At 43.7% G+C, this 15,184-nt stretch overlaps 1 protein-coding gene across 2 annotated transcripts in view; it reads right to left on the bottom strand.

Annotated features, from left to right (window-relative positions):
• LOC309561825 (carboxyl-terminal PDZ ligand of neuronal nitric oxide synthase protein-like) overlaps positions 1 to 15,184 on the bottom strand; it is a 224,134-nt gene that overhangs the window by 88,546 nt on the left and 120,404 nt on the right. The gene's annotated exons all lie outside the window — the stretch shown is intronic.

Here is a 15,184-nt window from a genome sequence, read left to right as displayed (position 1 = left end):
TTTAAAGGGTTACTACAGCCATTTTCCCTTTTCCACATGTGAAAGTGATGAGCTTAAACTGGACCAGTATTCGGTCTATGCTATGCTATGGATAATTACCTCCACCCTCCCAAACTCTATCACCTTCATCACCTGGAGCCATAGAAATACTTAGTACTTTAGGATATGGGCAAGCATGCAACTTTTTGCACTACCTCCCTTGATGCAATGTAAGGTATTCGAGCAGCCAATCCCCGAAGCCCTGATACTTGGGACTGATGGAGGGACATGAGACCAGTGTAATCTTCAACCAGGCTGACATGTAATATTACCTGAACCTGTTATGTCAGCAAAACACAGGTTCAGAATAAATTAAAATCATCATAGCAATGTGATAATCATTACAAATGATGTGTACATTTTGCAATACATGTGCTTGAAGGCATTTTCCTTCTTCTCTAATCCAGAAGGCTGTGCTTTACTGCACAAGTGTATTCATCCATGGAGAATAATGGAAAGTTGATAAGCCTAGAGAGGAGTTATCTCCTTTTTATGATAGTACACTTATTCTTTTCTAAATAAGAATATAATAAGAACTGCAGAATTCTAACCTACAGATGAAGAAAACCCAATTTAACAGACCTGTCTTCATTGGGGTGATGCATTGGCTGCAAGAAATTGTCTGCTAATGCACAGAAGAGGAGGTAGATTGTCTCTCTCCCCCCCCCCCCCCAAATGGATGTATAGACAAATGCAGACTCAGTCCACTTCCATCACTGCAAAACCACTTACCTTTTCTGTGCAAGCCTGGATGATTTCTGGCAACATATGAACCAGTCCTTGCACATGCCAGTGTACTGCACTGGAACTTTTTTTAGTCTACATGACAGTATAAAAGTGAATCTAAATTCTTATACTAAAAAATTATTATATTTCCTTTTTTCCTTGCTCTATACCTTCATGGCACGGTTTTTTTTTTTTTTTTTTTTAACTTTCCTCCCAACCACTTCTCCTTATGGGCGGACCAGGTTGCATATACGTTGTGCATGCACTGCATGGAGCGGCATCATTGTCACCCTTCTGTGTGTGCTACTGATGATGTGCTGATGCATATAACACCATAAGCCCATCATCAGCTCCAAAAAGAAACCAAAAGGGAGGCGCATGCACCTAGTACATTACCAAATTACATTTATTTAAATATTAAAATGGATAAAAATGGGTACGGTCAATTAGCCATAGAACCACGCAATGCATTGCGAACACATATATGCCATTCACATCAACGGGTGTAAATCGGACACGTTTCGGGGGCACACCCATTTCCTCAGAGCGAGGCTACTCATTGTATAATGAATCTATGAGTTTCCCTTTTTGAATTACTTAAATAAATTACGTTTTTGATAATATCTACATTTTAATACCTCCAATTCCTAATATTTTACAGGAGCTAAGTGAAAATTCCCAAGTCTAAACTGCCTTCTGCTTTCACTGACACTACTGCTTCTTGGCTGTGTCTAGGAGTTTGTGTGAGGCCAAGACCAATCAGTGCTTTTGACTCAGCTATGGCAAGAGGTATCAGAGAAGCAATTAGTGCACTTCCATAGAACCCACTTCAGCAAATGCTCTCTTTAACCACTTGCCGACCGCCGCAAGTACATATACTGCGGCGGTCAGCCCCTCACAGGCAAAGTGACGTACCGGTACGTCACTAGCCTGTGAGGCTCTGGGGAGCGAGCGTGCGCCGCCGGAGGCACGCTCCCGCGCGGTCACGGACCCCCCCCCCCTGCGCGTGTGAGTGGCGGACCCGATGTCCGCTGCTCACTCAGGATCATCCGTGACAGGGGGAGAAAGGCAGGCGGCTAGTGTAAACAAGCCGCCTGTCATTCTCCCCTGTGTAGGAACAGTGATCATACGGTTCTACTATGTAGGACCGTTGATCATTGTTCCTACACCTCAAGCCACAGCCAATCACAGTTAGAATCACGCCCCTAGGGACACACAGCCACTCCCTCTCAAATAAAATTAACCCCTTCACTACCAGTGTCATTTTACAGTAACAGTGCATATGTATAGCACTGATTACAGCAGTAATGTCACTGGTAACCCCAAAAGTGTCAAAAATGTCAGTCAAGGGTCCAATCTGTCCGCCGCAATGTCGCAGCACCGCAAAAAAAAAAATTGCAGATCGCCGCCATTACGCGTTAAAAAAAAAAAACAAAAATGACAAAAATCTTTCCCTTTGTTAGTAAACGCGATAACTTTTGCGCAAACCAATCAAAATACGCTTTTTGCGATTTTTTTTACCAAACATATGTAGCATAAAACAAATTGGCCGAAAATTTTAAAAAATTTAGATTTTTACATTTTTTTTTTTTTGGGAAATTCATATAAAAAAAATGTAAAAAATATTGTTATTTTTGCAAAATTGACGCTCTTTTTTGTTTAAAGCGCATGATCAAAAAAATCGCACAGGTGATCAAATACCACCAAAAGAAAGCTCTGTTTGTGGGAAAAAAAGGGCGTCAAATTAGTTTAGGTACAGCGTCGCACGACCGCGCAATTGTCCGTTAAAGTCACGGAGTGCCGAATCGCAAAATACCCCCTGATCAGGAAGGGGGTAAAATCTTCCGGAGCTTAAGTGGTTAAATTTAGACATGAGGTCTCTTTTTTTTTTTTTTAATGTTGACACAATAGAAGAGAAGATTCAAAAAGTCCATCTTTATGCAACTCAGGTTACTGAGCAATATTTGTTTATGGGCTTGTATTGGCAGGAATGACCGGAGCACTGCATGTCACAGTTTAGCAAGCTTTGAAGTCCATGTGTGCAGGGCCTTAAAAGGTAACTCCATTTTCCCGGGGAAAAAAATAGCAAATAGAAAAAAGATAATAAGTGAACATATACAATTGTGACACAAATCATATTCTAATTGAATTTGATTAAAAATTGCCTTTCCTTTTCAATCTGCAAAGTGCAATGCAATATGGCTACCCCCCCCCCCCCCCCCCCGGAAACCTAATTTCCTGCTTGCATGATTGGCTCACTGATTTTCCCAGAAGTCTACACTAAGATACAAGTCATATTTTTGGCATGTTATTTTTAGTAAGATACTCCCAACAGGAAATAACGTCTAAAGGGATGCAGATCCAGCAACTTTCCTCATTAGAGCCCCGATTCTGCAGCAGCTGGTTAATAAATATGAAACCACTCCCATTAGACTTCACTCGGCAGAGGGACACCGAGGAACAAACAATTTCTTCAGAATAACAAAAGGTAGGAAGCTGCAACAAAGTTTGTTAAAATTCTTGCAATGTACATAGATCATCCAGAGGGGAATGTTTTTTTTTTCTCAACAAAGGTGGAATTATGCTTTAAAGTCTGCATATAAATAACAAAAATATACATGCATACATTTTACATACTTGCTTATTGGTCTACTTTTCATTACAGAATCAAATGTGTTTAGTGAAGCTGGGAGTGGCAGCTCCCATATTTCTGTCAAGACAGGGTCACTTTAAGATTTATCAGCATAAAAGCCATGACTTTTGTTAACAGATAATAAAACATATAAAAAAAATGTAAAGAAAAAGGGGTTCAAATGAGCCCCTTTTTCTAGATGGGATGGCGGCAGGCTTTTTGTAAAGATAAGCATCCTTTAGTCATTACAGTAGGTTACTAGGCAGATTTAGATGGGCTAGCCAGTGTATGGTCAGAATAAGCCCCAATCACTGTGGGGCTTATTCTGTAGCTAGGAAGAATAACATTTAAACTGGTTCTTTCTTGTTTTCCTTCCCGCCCTTGAGCCTGCCCAGGATCTATTTAAAGGGGGGCTCGGCTCCTGAAGCGCCACTTACCTCAGGAAGAACGTCGTGTCAAGTTAAGAAGTTTTGTTCCAGCTCTTCTGACAAGATGAGTCTCATCCGCCAGCTGATCGAGAGGGCCGGGGAAGCGGGTTCCGAAGATTGGATCCGGCGCTGTCTGGCCATGTCTTCCTCGTCGTCCGGTCCGGCGGAGCCTCTGCCCGTTGATGCTGGCGTCCCGGAGTCGGTGTCTTCTGGCGGATCCATCGGTGAAGCGGATGTCGTCGCCGGGTCAAGTAGAGCGGATGTCGTCACCGGGTCAAGTCTGCACACTGATGACGTCATCGAGTCAAGCGGACGCCCGGAAGCCGTCACCGGGTCAAGAAGTGGACCGGATGTCATCGGAGGTCGGAGGGCATCTTCAACACCGGAACCGGCGGAGGAGGATCGTCCTTCGGTCAGAGGTCGGCGCGGCGCGCCGAAGACTCGCGGTGAAGAGGCCGTCCCGGCGAAGAGGAAGAGGGCGCCCCGCCGCCGCTACTCACCACCTGCCGCCCGGAGGGAGTCATCCGTCGTCGGGAAGGAGCCGCTGGTCGTCCGGGGAGTGCCGCCCGTCGACAGAAGGGAGCCGCCCATTGACCGGAGGGAGCCGTCCGTCGCCCGGAGGGAGCCGTCCGTCGCTCAGAGGGAGTCGTCCGTCGCCCGGAGGGAGCCGCCCATCGTTCGGAGGGGGCCGCCCGTCGCCCGGAAGGAGCCGCTCGTTGCCGGTAGTGAAGGAAGATCCAGCTCGGCATCGTTCCCCGCCGGTGGGCTAGTCGAAGCCCCGGCGTCTTCATGGCACCCGGTTCCTGTGCAGCAGCAGCATGGAGTTCGTCCCCCCGTCCCGGGGCCAGGTGAGGCAGCTAATTTTTTCCCTCCTCAGGTGGTTTCCCCTCCTTTGGCCGTACCATACCTCTTGGATCGGGACGCAGCGCCCGCCGGGTGGGACATGCGGGCTGGGCAGGGGGTATCGGGAGGGGGGGTGGGTGTGTCTCCTCTGGCCTCTGCTAATGCAATGTCAGCGATTCTGTCTGACTTCCTTAAAGAATTTAGGCAGGTTTTATCTACTGCCCCACAAGTTCTTGGCCCGGTGCCCGCAACGGGGGGGGGAAGTGGCTGTGTCTAGTGCGTCTGCTGACGCTCGGGTGCAGACATCTTCCCCTTTAGATGTGTGGGCGCCATCTAGTGGCCTTTTAGGAATTAGCGCGGTGCCTAATCCGCCTTCCAGTTTGGCCTCTCCTCTGGCTGATCCTCCTGCTTCTGTCGCCCTGGCCAGGACTCAGAATCTCCCTGAGGTGTGCCTCAGGGAGGCTTTGACTTGTGAGATGTCCCCTCTGGGTTTTCACCTATCCGATTCTGTGAAGGAGAAAATCTGGAGTGGTCTATATGTTGACATGCTTTCTTTGCTGCCTTCAGCTAAGGAGTTTGTCTCCAAGGGTGACAAGAAGGACGAGGAGGAGCGGAGACGCCCAGTGACAAAAAATTTTTATAATTGGCTGCAAGCGTTTTTTATATATTCGGCTGTGCTTTGTGAGAAGCACCCTTCCAAATGTGTTGGTCTTTTCCAGCATTTGGATATCGTGTTAGAAGCCTACAAAAACTTTGGTGGGACGGCTTGGTTCTCCTATGATGTCGCCTTCCGCCAGAAGTTGGCTGTGCAGCAGCATTTGAAATGGGGTGTCAAGGATATCAGCCTTTGGCTGGATCTGTTGTTGCCCCAGAAGCCTTCTTTTAGTAGACAACCGTCTTCAATTACTCAGCAGCCTTCTACTTCCCATTCCTTTCGCAAAGGGGTCTGTTTCAGTTACAACGACTCTCAATGCAAATGGCCTGGGAATTGTAGATATAGACACGAATGTGCATTCTGTGCGGGCTCGCACCCAATTGCCAAGTGTTTTAAAAGAATGCAGAGTTCCCAACCTGCAGGGGGTTTTTCAAAAGGCAGCAACCCCGGTGAAACTGTGCGCAATGCTCCCGTGGCTTCTGCAATACCCCGACAAGGCGAAGGCCACGCTGGTAATTGAGGGTTTCACTTGTGGTTTCTTTTTGCCTGTTTTTAAAGGCACGGGTTGCACTCTGGTAAAAAACCTGAAATCTGTTGCTTGCCTTGAGGATGTGGTTGCTGAAAAGATCTGTAAGGAGTTGCAGGCGGGTCGGTTTGCTGGCCCTTTTGAATCTCCTCCATTTCCCGGTTTTCGCATATCTCCTCTCGGTATTGTTCAGAAGCGGGAACCTAATTCCTATCGTCTCATCCATCATTTGTCATTCCCCTTTGGGGAGTCTTTAAATGATGAGATCAGCGAAGACGAAGCTTCTGTACAATATTCTTCCTTTGAGGATGCCTTGGTGATTTTGCGAGGTTTGGGAAAGGGGGCATTGCTGGCAAAAACGGATATAAAATCCGCTTTTCGCCTGCTGCCAGTCCACCCTTCTTCCTTTAACTCCTTGGGGTTTTTCTTTTGGAATCAATTTTTCTTTGATAGGTGCCTTCCCATGGGCTGCTCCCTTTCTTGTTTTTATTTCGAATGTTTTTCCACTTTTTTAGAATGGGTTGTGTCCAGCAGATCGGGTTCTTCTTGTCTCGTCCATTATTTGGACGATTTTTTGTTCATGGGTAGAGCTGGGTCTTCTGACTGTTTGCATTTGCTTGAAACATTTTTTGACATTTGTGAACAGTTCGGGATCCCCTTGGCACATGAAAAGACGGAGTGGCCATCTACTGAGGTACAATTTTTAGGTATTCACATAGATTCAGCTTTGATGGAATTTAGGTTGCCCCGGGAAAAAGTAGAAAAATTTACATCCTGTTTGTTGTCTATGATTCGCAAGAAGAAGGTTACTTTGAAGGAGATGCAGTCTCTTTTCGGGCTGTTGGCTTTTGCTTCTCGGATTATCCCTCTGGGAAAGTTATTTGCCAGGAAGCTCTATGCTGCTATCTCCGGTCTTAAATCACCTACTGCGCACGTCCGCCTGTCCTCTGATGTCAAGGAGGATATGCTGGTTTGGGTGCAGTTTTTGATTTATTTTAATGGCAGAGCAGTGTGGCAAGATGAGTTTGTCACCGATCAGGACTTCTGTCTCGCCACAGATTCAGCGGGCTCGGTGGGCTTTGCCGCCATTTGGCAGACTCATTGGTGTGCTGACTCCTGGCCTGACAGATGGAAGCGATTGGGTTACACTCGCAATAGCGTGCTGTTGGAGCTTTTCCCAATCGTGGTGGCCCTTGAGGTTTGGGGTTCACATTTCCAGAATAGGCGCATTTTGTTTCGCACTGATAATAAAGGGGTGATGTTTGCCATTAACTGCTTGTCTTCCAAATCTCCTCCTGTTGTGAATCTTTTGCGGTACCTTGTATCCCGTTGTTTAAAATTGAACATATGGATAAAGGCCGCTTATGTGCCTGGTAAGGATAACGATTTGGCAGATTCTTTGTCTCGTCTGCAGATGGAGCGATTTTTTCGGCTATTTCCAGACGCGGATCAGGTGGGTTGTCGTTACCCGGCACGGCTATGGGGCATTGTATAGATCTGGTTTCCCTTAATATCGCAGGTTCTCTGGCCCCAGCTACCCTAGCCGGATATCAATCGGCTTGGGATCTTTGGTTGGCACATCTGTGTTCCATGGGTGAATCTCCTGACAAATTTTCGGAACATCTAGTTTTGTCTTTTTTGAATTTTTTGTTTGCAAGGGAATATTCCTGGTCCCATATCAATAAGCTTCTTGCTGGTGTTTCCTTTTTCGCTAAGTTGCAGAATCATCCCCCCTGCTCTGCCTTTTTTGCTGTCCGACAGGCTTTAAAAGGCTATCGGAAGGCAAACTGGCGCCCTGATGGCAGGGAGGCGATCACCCCTCATATTTTGGAGCAACTTTGTTTAGCAACCGAGCGTGTTTGTTTTTCGCCTTATGAATCTGCGCTTTTTAAGGCGGCGTTTTCGGTAATGTTTTTTGGTGCCCTGCGGATTTCGGAGCTTGTACACGACGCGAATAGCGGTTTCGGCTTGTTGTTGTCCGATATTGACCTTCGCGAGAAAGACGTCGGCATTCTGTTGCGTTTTTCTAAAACTGATCAGTTGGGCGTGGGAAAATGGATTTATTTGCACCAGTACCGTAATTCTGCATTGTGCCCAGTTTTGTTGTTGCGCAGGTTTTTAGCGATACGGTCGTCTTCTGCGGGATCTCTTTTTGTTCATCAGTCGGGTAAAGCGTTAACGAAATTCCAATTCAATGCCGTTTTGCGCAAATGTTTGCAATCTGCGGGCCTGGAGCATTCCCAGCTGTCTTCGCATTCCTTCAGGATCGGTGCGGCTACTGAAGCTGCTAGGTTGGGGGTTAAAGCTCAGGCATTAAAAGCGATTGGTAGATGGAAGTCGAATGCATATCTGTCATATATTCGTCCTAACAATTGTTGTTGATTTTTAGGTTCTGTCTGCCTCTCTGTATGGATCGTTGGCCACTCCTTTGTTCATTGGGCCCGTGCAAGAGCCAGGAGACGAGTTTACTCGGAGAACATTGGTTTGGATCCACGCTTCTATCATGTCCAATGGTTCAGTAAGAGGGGCATGTGTTGGGCTGAACTGTTACCCGAGCTTAGCAGGCTTTTAAAGGTCCTTTCCCCCCCGATGTTATGGTCATTCATCTGGGGGGAAATGACATTGGGAAGTTTAGGTCATTAGATCTAGTTTTTAGGATTAGGGATGATTTAGTTTATTTACATACTGCATACCCGGGTATGCGGATTGTATTTTCTGAGGTTGTTCCCCGGCTTGTATGGTTCAAACACCCGCACCTTAAACCGTTGGAGAAGGTGCGGAGGAGGATCAACAAAGCCTTAGCTAGGTGGTTAGGCTCTGCAGGCATTCTGTCCTTCCGGCATTTTGAGCTGGAGGGTGGTATCGCCGGGCTTTACAGGTCTGATGGCATTCACCTCTCCGATATCGGACTTGATATCCTCAATACCAATCTGGGTACGTGTGTTGAGAAGGCCGCGCTGTGGGGGTTGTGACAGGAGGGCTTTAGCCTCCTGTCTGGTGGATAATTTGCTTTTGATATGATAATTTGTTGGTAACCTGGATCTCAGTGATCGGGTTAAAGTTATTGAGTTTATGTTAACAAATTTTAATACAAGTATTAAAACGGCCGCGGCCTTTATTTTTCCAAATGGTGTTGTCAGTCTCTTTTATTTTAGTTTAAGTTATTAAAGTTATAGAATAAAGTCCTGCCTGCTATCCCATGTAAAGAAAAAGGGGTTCAAATGAGCCCCTTTTTCTAGATGGGATGGCGGCAGGCTTTTTGTAAAGATAAGCATCCTTTAGTCATTACAGTAGGTTACTAGGCAGATTTAGATGGGCTAGCCAGTGTATGGTCAGAATAAGCCCCAATCACTGTGGGGCTTATTCTGTAGCTAGGAAGAATAACATTTAAACTGGTTCTTTCTTGTTTTCCTTCCCGCCCTTGAGCCTGCCCAGGATCTATTTAAAGGGGGGCTCGGCTCCTGAAGCGCCACTTACCTCAGGAAGAACGTCGTGTCAAGTTAAGAAGTTTTGTTCCCCTCCCTCCCCTCCCCTTGGCTGTCGCGGCCAGTTTATACTTGTTAGGTCATCTTTGCGTGGTGCAAAGAGGGACTTTTTTATTGTGGTTTACCCCTTTTATTGGGTTGAGTATGTTTGGATAATTTGCTTTTGATATGATAATTTGTTGGTAACCTGGATCTCAGTGATCGGGTTAAAGTTATTGAGTTTATGTTAACAAATTTTAATACAAGTATTAAAACGGCCGCGGCCTTTATTTTTCCAAATGGTGTTGTCAGTCTCTTTTATTTTAGTTTAAGTTATTAAAGTTATAGAATAAAGTCCTGCCTGCTATCCCATCTACTTTCACAAGAAGCACATTTAGGCGCATTAAGTGACTAGAAAGACCAACGTTACCCATGCAGAATTAAAGGGTCAGTCCACCCAAAATTTATGTTTCAGCTACTGGTGGAATATGATAGGTGGAGTCACTCTTGGGGATTTCATACCAACAGCTTCCTTATGTGTGTCTCACTCTTTCAGTTCATTTCTACAGAACACCTAAAAAGTTTAATAGAAGAGTGAAACCTTTTTATAAGTTCCCCAGTAGGTGGACAGGCCTGGGAAATTAAGTGCATACTTCTTACCACTGTTGGCCCCCATGAGGCACAAGAAACTTCTACGAGATGTAGCTTTTCAGCAACTACCAAACAAAATAAAAAATCACTTCTGGGTGGACTTACCCTTTAAGAGAGGTTTGGTTATCTACTATACAGTAGTTATGTGATTTAGTTATCTGAACGATAGAAACTACTTCATTTCCAAATGCATAAAAGATGCATTCTGTACTCAAAGTGAAAACAGTGCTCCTGATAGCAACAAAGTAAGTGTGTGATCATGTGATCAGGATGTTATTGTCCAGTGTCAGACTTCGCAGGCTCTGGCATGCAGTAATTAAAGAAATCCCTACTGACCTGGCAATTTCCATGGGTTAGTATTCCTTCAAGGAGAGAAGCTCAAAGGATAAAATGAATGGGGAAGATGTTAATCAAAATTTGTTCATGTACACTGTGAACACATAGGAGCTCATTCATGTACACTGTGAACACATAGGAGCTCATGGAAAAAAAAACACAGGAATAATAGCTGCAACAACTAAATATATAAAAGATGACTTGCATAATGAGGAAAGAGCTGACCAGTGGGAACTAAGCCCAAAAAAGTAAGGAGAAAAACAACTAGTCACCAGTATTGCCTATAGCAGGCATGTCCAACCTGCGGCCTGGAACCCCAGGCAATGCGGCCCACTGCCCCCTGACAATTTTTTTTTGCTAGGGACGAAGGAAGTTGGGTCGGGGGCATGGCCACAGTGGCTTCCAACTAACGGTAGGCAGAGGCTGCCTCGGAGGGGAAGGGGGGGGGGAGGCGAGCATGTGCAGTGTTTCTGACTCCTACCACCATGACCACTTCAAATAACTGAAGTGGTCATGGTGGTTAGAGTGTTCCTTTACTATCTCTCAGAAGAAGTAAACCTCTGTATACGGATTCCATTTTATTTGATCATCCTCTAGTTGTGCTAAATTAGTACGGGGGGTGCAGCGGGGCGGGAAGGGTGCGGCGGCATTTTATTACTTATATACCTTAACTATAGTATATATTTTATAAGCGGCCCAAGAAAATTTCTCTACACTTAATGTGGCCCAGAGAAGCTAAAAGGTTGGACACCCATGGCCTATAGGCTTCCTGCAGCTGATCTTTATCCATGTTACAGACTTGCTATGTGTGCTGTCTATTATAGAATTGTCTATAGCAGGGGTCTCTAAACTACAGCCCTCCAGCTGTTTCAGAACTACGATTCCCATCGTGCCTAGTCATATCTGTGAATGTCAGAGTTTTACAATGCCTCATGGGACATGTAGTTCTGCAACAGCTGGAGGGCCGTAGTTTGGAGATCCCTGGTCTATAGGATTTTCATTTTGAGGACACCTGGTGGTTGCCTATTGAAATTGCAGTTCAGTTCCTCACAGGAAGAATCAGAAAGGCTTGCCTTTGTTAATAAAGTTTATTTTTGAACAATATAAAGTTTTCACCTTGGTTACCACATAACGATTTTACCTCAGATACAGAAGCCATTTTAGTTCTGATGCAGACAAGTGAAGATCTCCATATTTGCCCCTAGATACACAAATGCCTGTAAGTCTATTTATTATTTCCCAAGGTTCATTTTACACTTTGACTGCACTGTTGTGTGTTTGATATATCATTTTATTAGAAGCTTTCTGCATAGTAATGTTTAATGTTGTGCTTATTAGCAAAGTGTTGCATGTAATACATAATTGTAATTCTAAGTCTCTCTGATTGTATTGCAGTTTACAGAACTATTGATAGAAGTAAATTCAGTTTTGGAATAAAACACAACGCTATTTCTGTCTGTTTTGTTAACTGGCTGTCAGCTAAGGGATAGTAGGACAGCACACCATGCCTTGTTCTGCACTATGTCTCTGTGTGGAGGCGGCCATCTTAGTAGAGGCATCAGCCGGTTCAATAGAAACCGGCCAACATTGGGTAAGTGTGTACTGCAGCCGGTCTAACAGAACCCGGCCATTTTGCAGGCTTCTGTCGAAGGGGTTTTCCCGAAAAAGGTCTGCTGGCCGTCACCCTGTCAGAACACAATAGAACAGCACGTGAGATAGGTGTACTAACATTGGATTGTTAGTAGAGCGGCTCCAACCTGCGATGTCAGATTTTTTTCTGTTCAGCCCGCTGGATTGAAAAAAAAAAAAGAAAAAGAAACAAAGTAGCAGTGTGTACTAGGCTTAAAGCTCCCCCCTCCCCCCCCGATGACTGGTGAACTGATAACTAGTGGGATAAAGATATCAAGGTACAGGAAATGGGGGGATGCATTCAGTACAGATCCACAGGTACAGGTTCCTCTCTAGCAAGGATAACATTACTGACATTACCAAATCTCACTCTAGATCTTGGGCCTAAGGCCCCCCCTACACATGGGGTGAATTCCGTTCCAATCAGCAGGGGACCAGCTCACAGATCCCCTAGCAGAGCAGGCGGATGACTGCAGAAACTGATCAGACACCAACATCTCCCTACCACGATCACAGAGACCTTAAGGTAACCCCCTAATGTTTCAAAATGGGGGAAAAAAAAAGTGTCAATACTCACCCTCAATCCAGATCAGTTCACTACAGTACTCTCTTTTTGCCCCTAATGTCCTCAGCCTTCTGGACTAAATGATGCCCAGGGTCACTCAACCTTGGAGCCTAAGAACATACTGTGAGTGCAGAACGTCATGGGCTCTTCAATGTAAAGTACTCAACCTGAAGTTGGGCTTTAGTTGCATTATGCTTCTATCTAGGAGATGCACCGAAATTTCGGCCGCCAAAAATCACTGGCCAAAAACATTGCCGATACTGAAAAAGGTGCCGATAATGGCATTGAACAGAAGCGCAACAGACCAGTGTGAAGACAGACATAGAATTTAAAGGAATGCATTTTTCTTGAGCTTTACTTGTGCTAAAGATGCCGATATTAGTCGACAAATTCATATTCATTTAAATTCATGACGTTAATTAAAAAGTTGAATATAGCAATTATATATACTTTTTTTGAAAATAGTCATTTTCGGCCAAGTGCATCCTGAATTTTTGGTTCACCTCTACTTCTGTTTTAATCAGGTTTTATCATAAGTTAAGTGTACAATATTTCAAAGAACATGTATCCCATCACACAAACTGTGGATAGATTGACACATTTCTGTTTTGAAAACCTTTAATGTATTAACAAACTGACAATAACCTTAGAACATAGTCCAATTTGGTCTGTCTTAATGATCCCAAACACACATACATACATATATATACACATATATATATATATATATATATATATATATATATATATATATATATATATATATATATATATATATATATATATATATATACACATACATACACACATACATACTAGATACACATTTTGTGCATACATATGGTTATAAAGGTTTTTACGGTTTTTAACACTTATAAGGGGCAGCTGAAAACCACTAAAGTGAGTTTCGGGTTGGTGCCCTCTTATACATTCAATAACCAGATACACATTTTATGTAGAGTTTCATCTGGTAAACATCTTATAATTTCCAGGAAAAAAAATGAATGGGAGAAAAAATAAATTGTAGTAAGGAATGGGGTAAATCATGGTTTCTCCACTAGGGTTCATTCAGAGGTTGCTAGGGGTTCCTTGAGCAGTGAACAATTTCTGCCCTTTAGATCAGTTCCCACTGACACCATTGTTCTTTTTAGCTTTCTGTAAGCGGGTAAAGCTTTCCAATGACCACAAGTGTAATGAGAATTCTTCCTTCTGACCATCACACTAATGTATCATGAGTTGCAGATATAGTCATTTTTAGTAGGGGTTCCCTGAGACCAGAAAGTTATTTTTTTAAGGATTCTTCTGTGTTGAAAAGGTTGAGAAAGACTGGGATAGGAAATATAAAGATCGAGGGGAAGGGCAGAACATATACAGAAAGGAAGAAAATGGATGGGTTAGGGTAGAGATTGGGGGATAGGGTCAGAGCAATCCTCCACCATGGCTTACATACTATATAAAAAAAAAAATCATACTCTGTGATCATAGCCTAAAACCGAGGTGAGGATTGAAATCTTGTCCAGGAAGGCCACGTTACCATAAATCTGACTTTTTGGAGAGGTGATGTTCCAAATCTTTTATGGAGTCTAAATTCTGTAGCTCATTCCACCAGAGTTAGTACATTGATACATTTCCTGTATCAGTGTATAAAAACACTTTGGTAAGAAATTGTCTGATGACATCTATCATTGCTGAATTGACAGCACCTGGTATCATTGATAGTAGTACTATTTTTGGCTTATTCGATATTTGCTTTCCCACAATCCTGAAGTAAAAATTGTGAATTTATGTCCAATTCTTTCATCATGGGGCATTTCCATCAATGTGTCATTGAACCTTTAGATTTTTGGCAACGCCAACAGATATTGGGACAGGATGCGAAAAGTGAAGCATATTAAATGGCACCTGTACCATTTAATGAAGAGTTAAAAGTTTATTTCTTGTGCCTTATGAGCTACATATAGTTTATGTGTTAGGATAAAGCATTTCTCCCATTCTTCTGGGTGATACTTGTTTCAAGTTCACTCTCCAAAATGGTTGTGTTATGAGAGGTTTTGGAGTGTAAAGAAGATGGGAGAAAGGAGTAAATTTAGGATACTATGAGGGTCAGAGGTTTTAGCTGTATTTTAAATGCAGGTAATGCAATTACCTGCATCCAAAATGATGTCAACCGTTTGGAATTTCCTGTACAGATGAACTAGCAGCTACTTATGTTCTGATCAATGGGCATTTGCTCATAAGTAAAATGGTGACAGGAGGGAGAAAACAGATGACCCCAACATTCTGCTGGGAAGAAAAATGTTACCAAGCTTGTAAATACAGTAAAGAAAAGTGAGTTCACAATTTTGGCTGTGCGGTCTGGCAGGACTGTGTATACCTTAGGATAGGCTGCACAGAATTACAAATCCTTTGGCAGGTAAAAACAACTCCCATGTATGGATTTAACCTTTTTTTTCTTATGTTTGCTGGAGTTCAAGCTTTAAGCCTATTAAAAGTTATACTTGGCAAATGCAAATGGAAAGAAAGGGTTCCTTTAAGAAATACAATGGCCAGAAGAACTGCAATGATCTTTGTGTCGATGACTCAACTTCCATTGAAGGAAGCAAGATATTTGACGGAGTCTCACATGACTCATTGTTTAGAATCACGATATCTCTCTCAGGTAACCGGCTGGGAACAAATACAACTTTCAA

The sequence above is a fragment of the Pelophylax lessonae genome, assembly GCF_965119305.1.
Source record: "Pelophylax lessonae genome assembly, chromosome: 8".
Classification (NCBI taxonomy): domain Eukaryota; kingdom Metazoa; phylum Chordata; class Amphibia; order Anura; family Ranidae; genus Pelophylax; species Pelophylax lessonae.
This window is presented reverse-complemented; position numbering and strand designations above follow the sequence as displayed.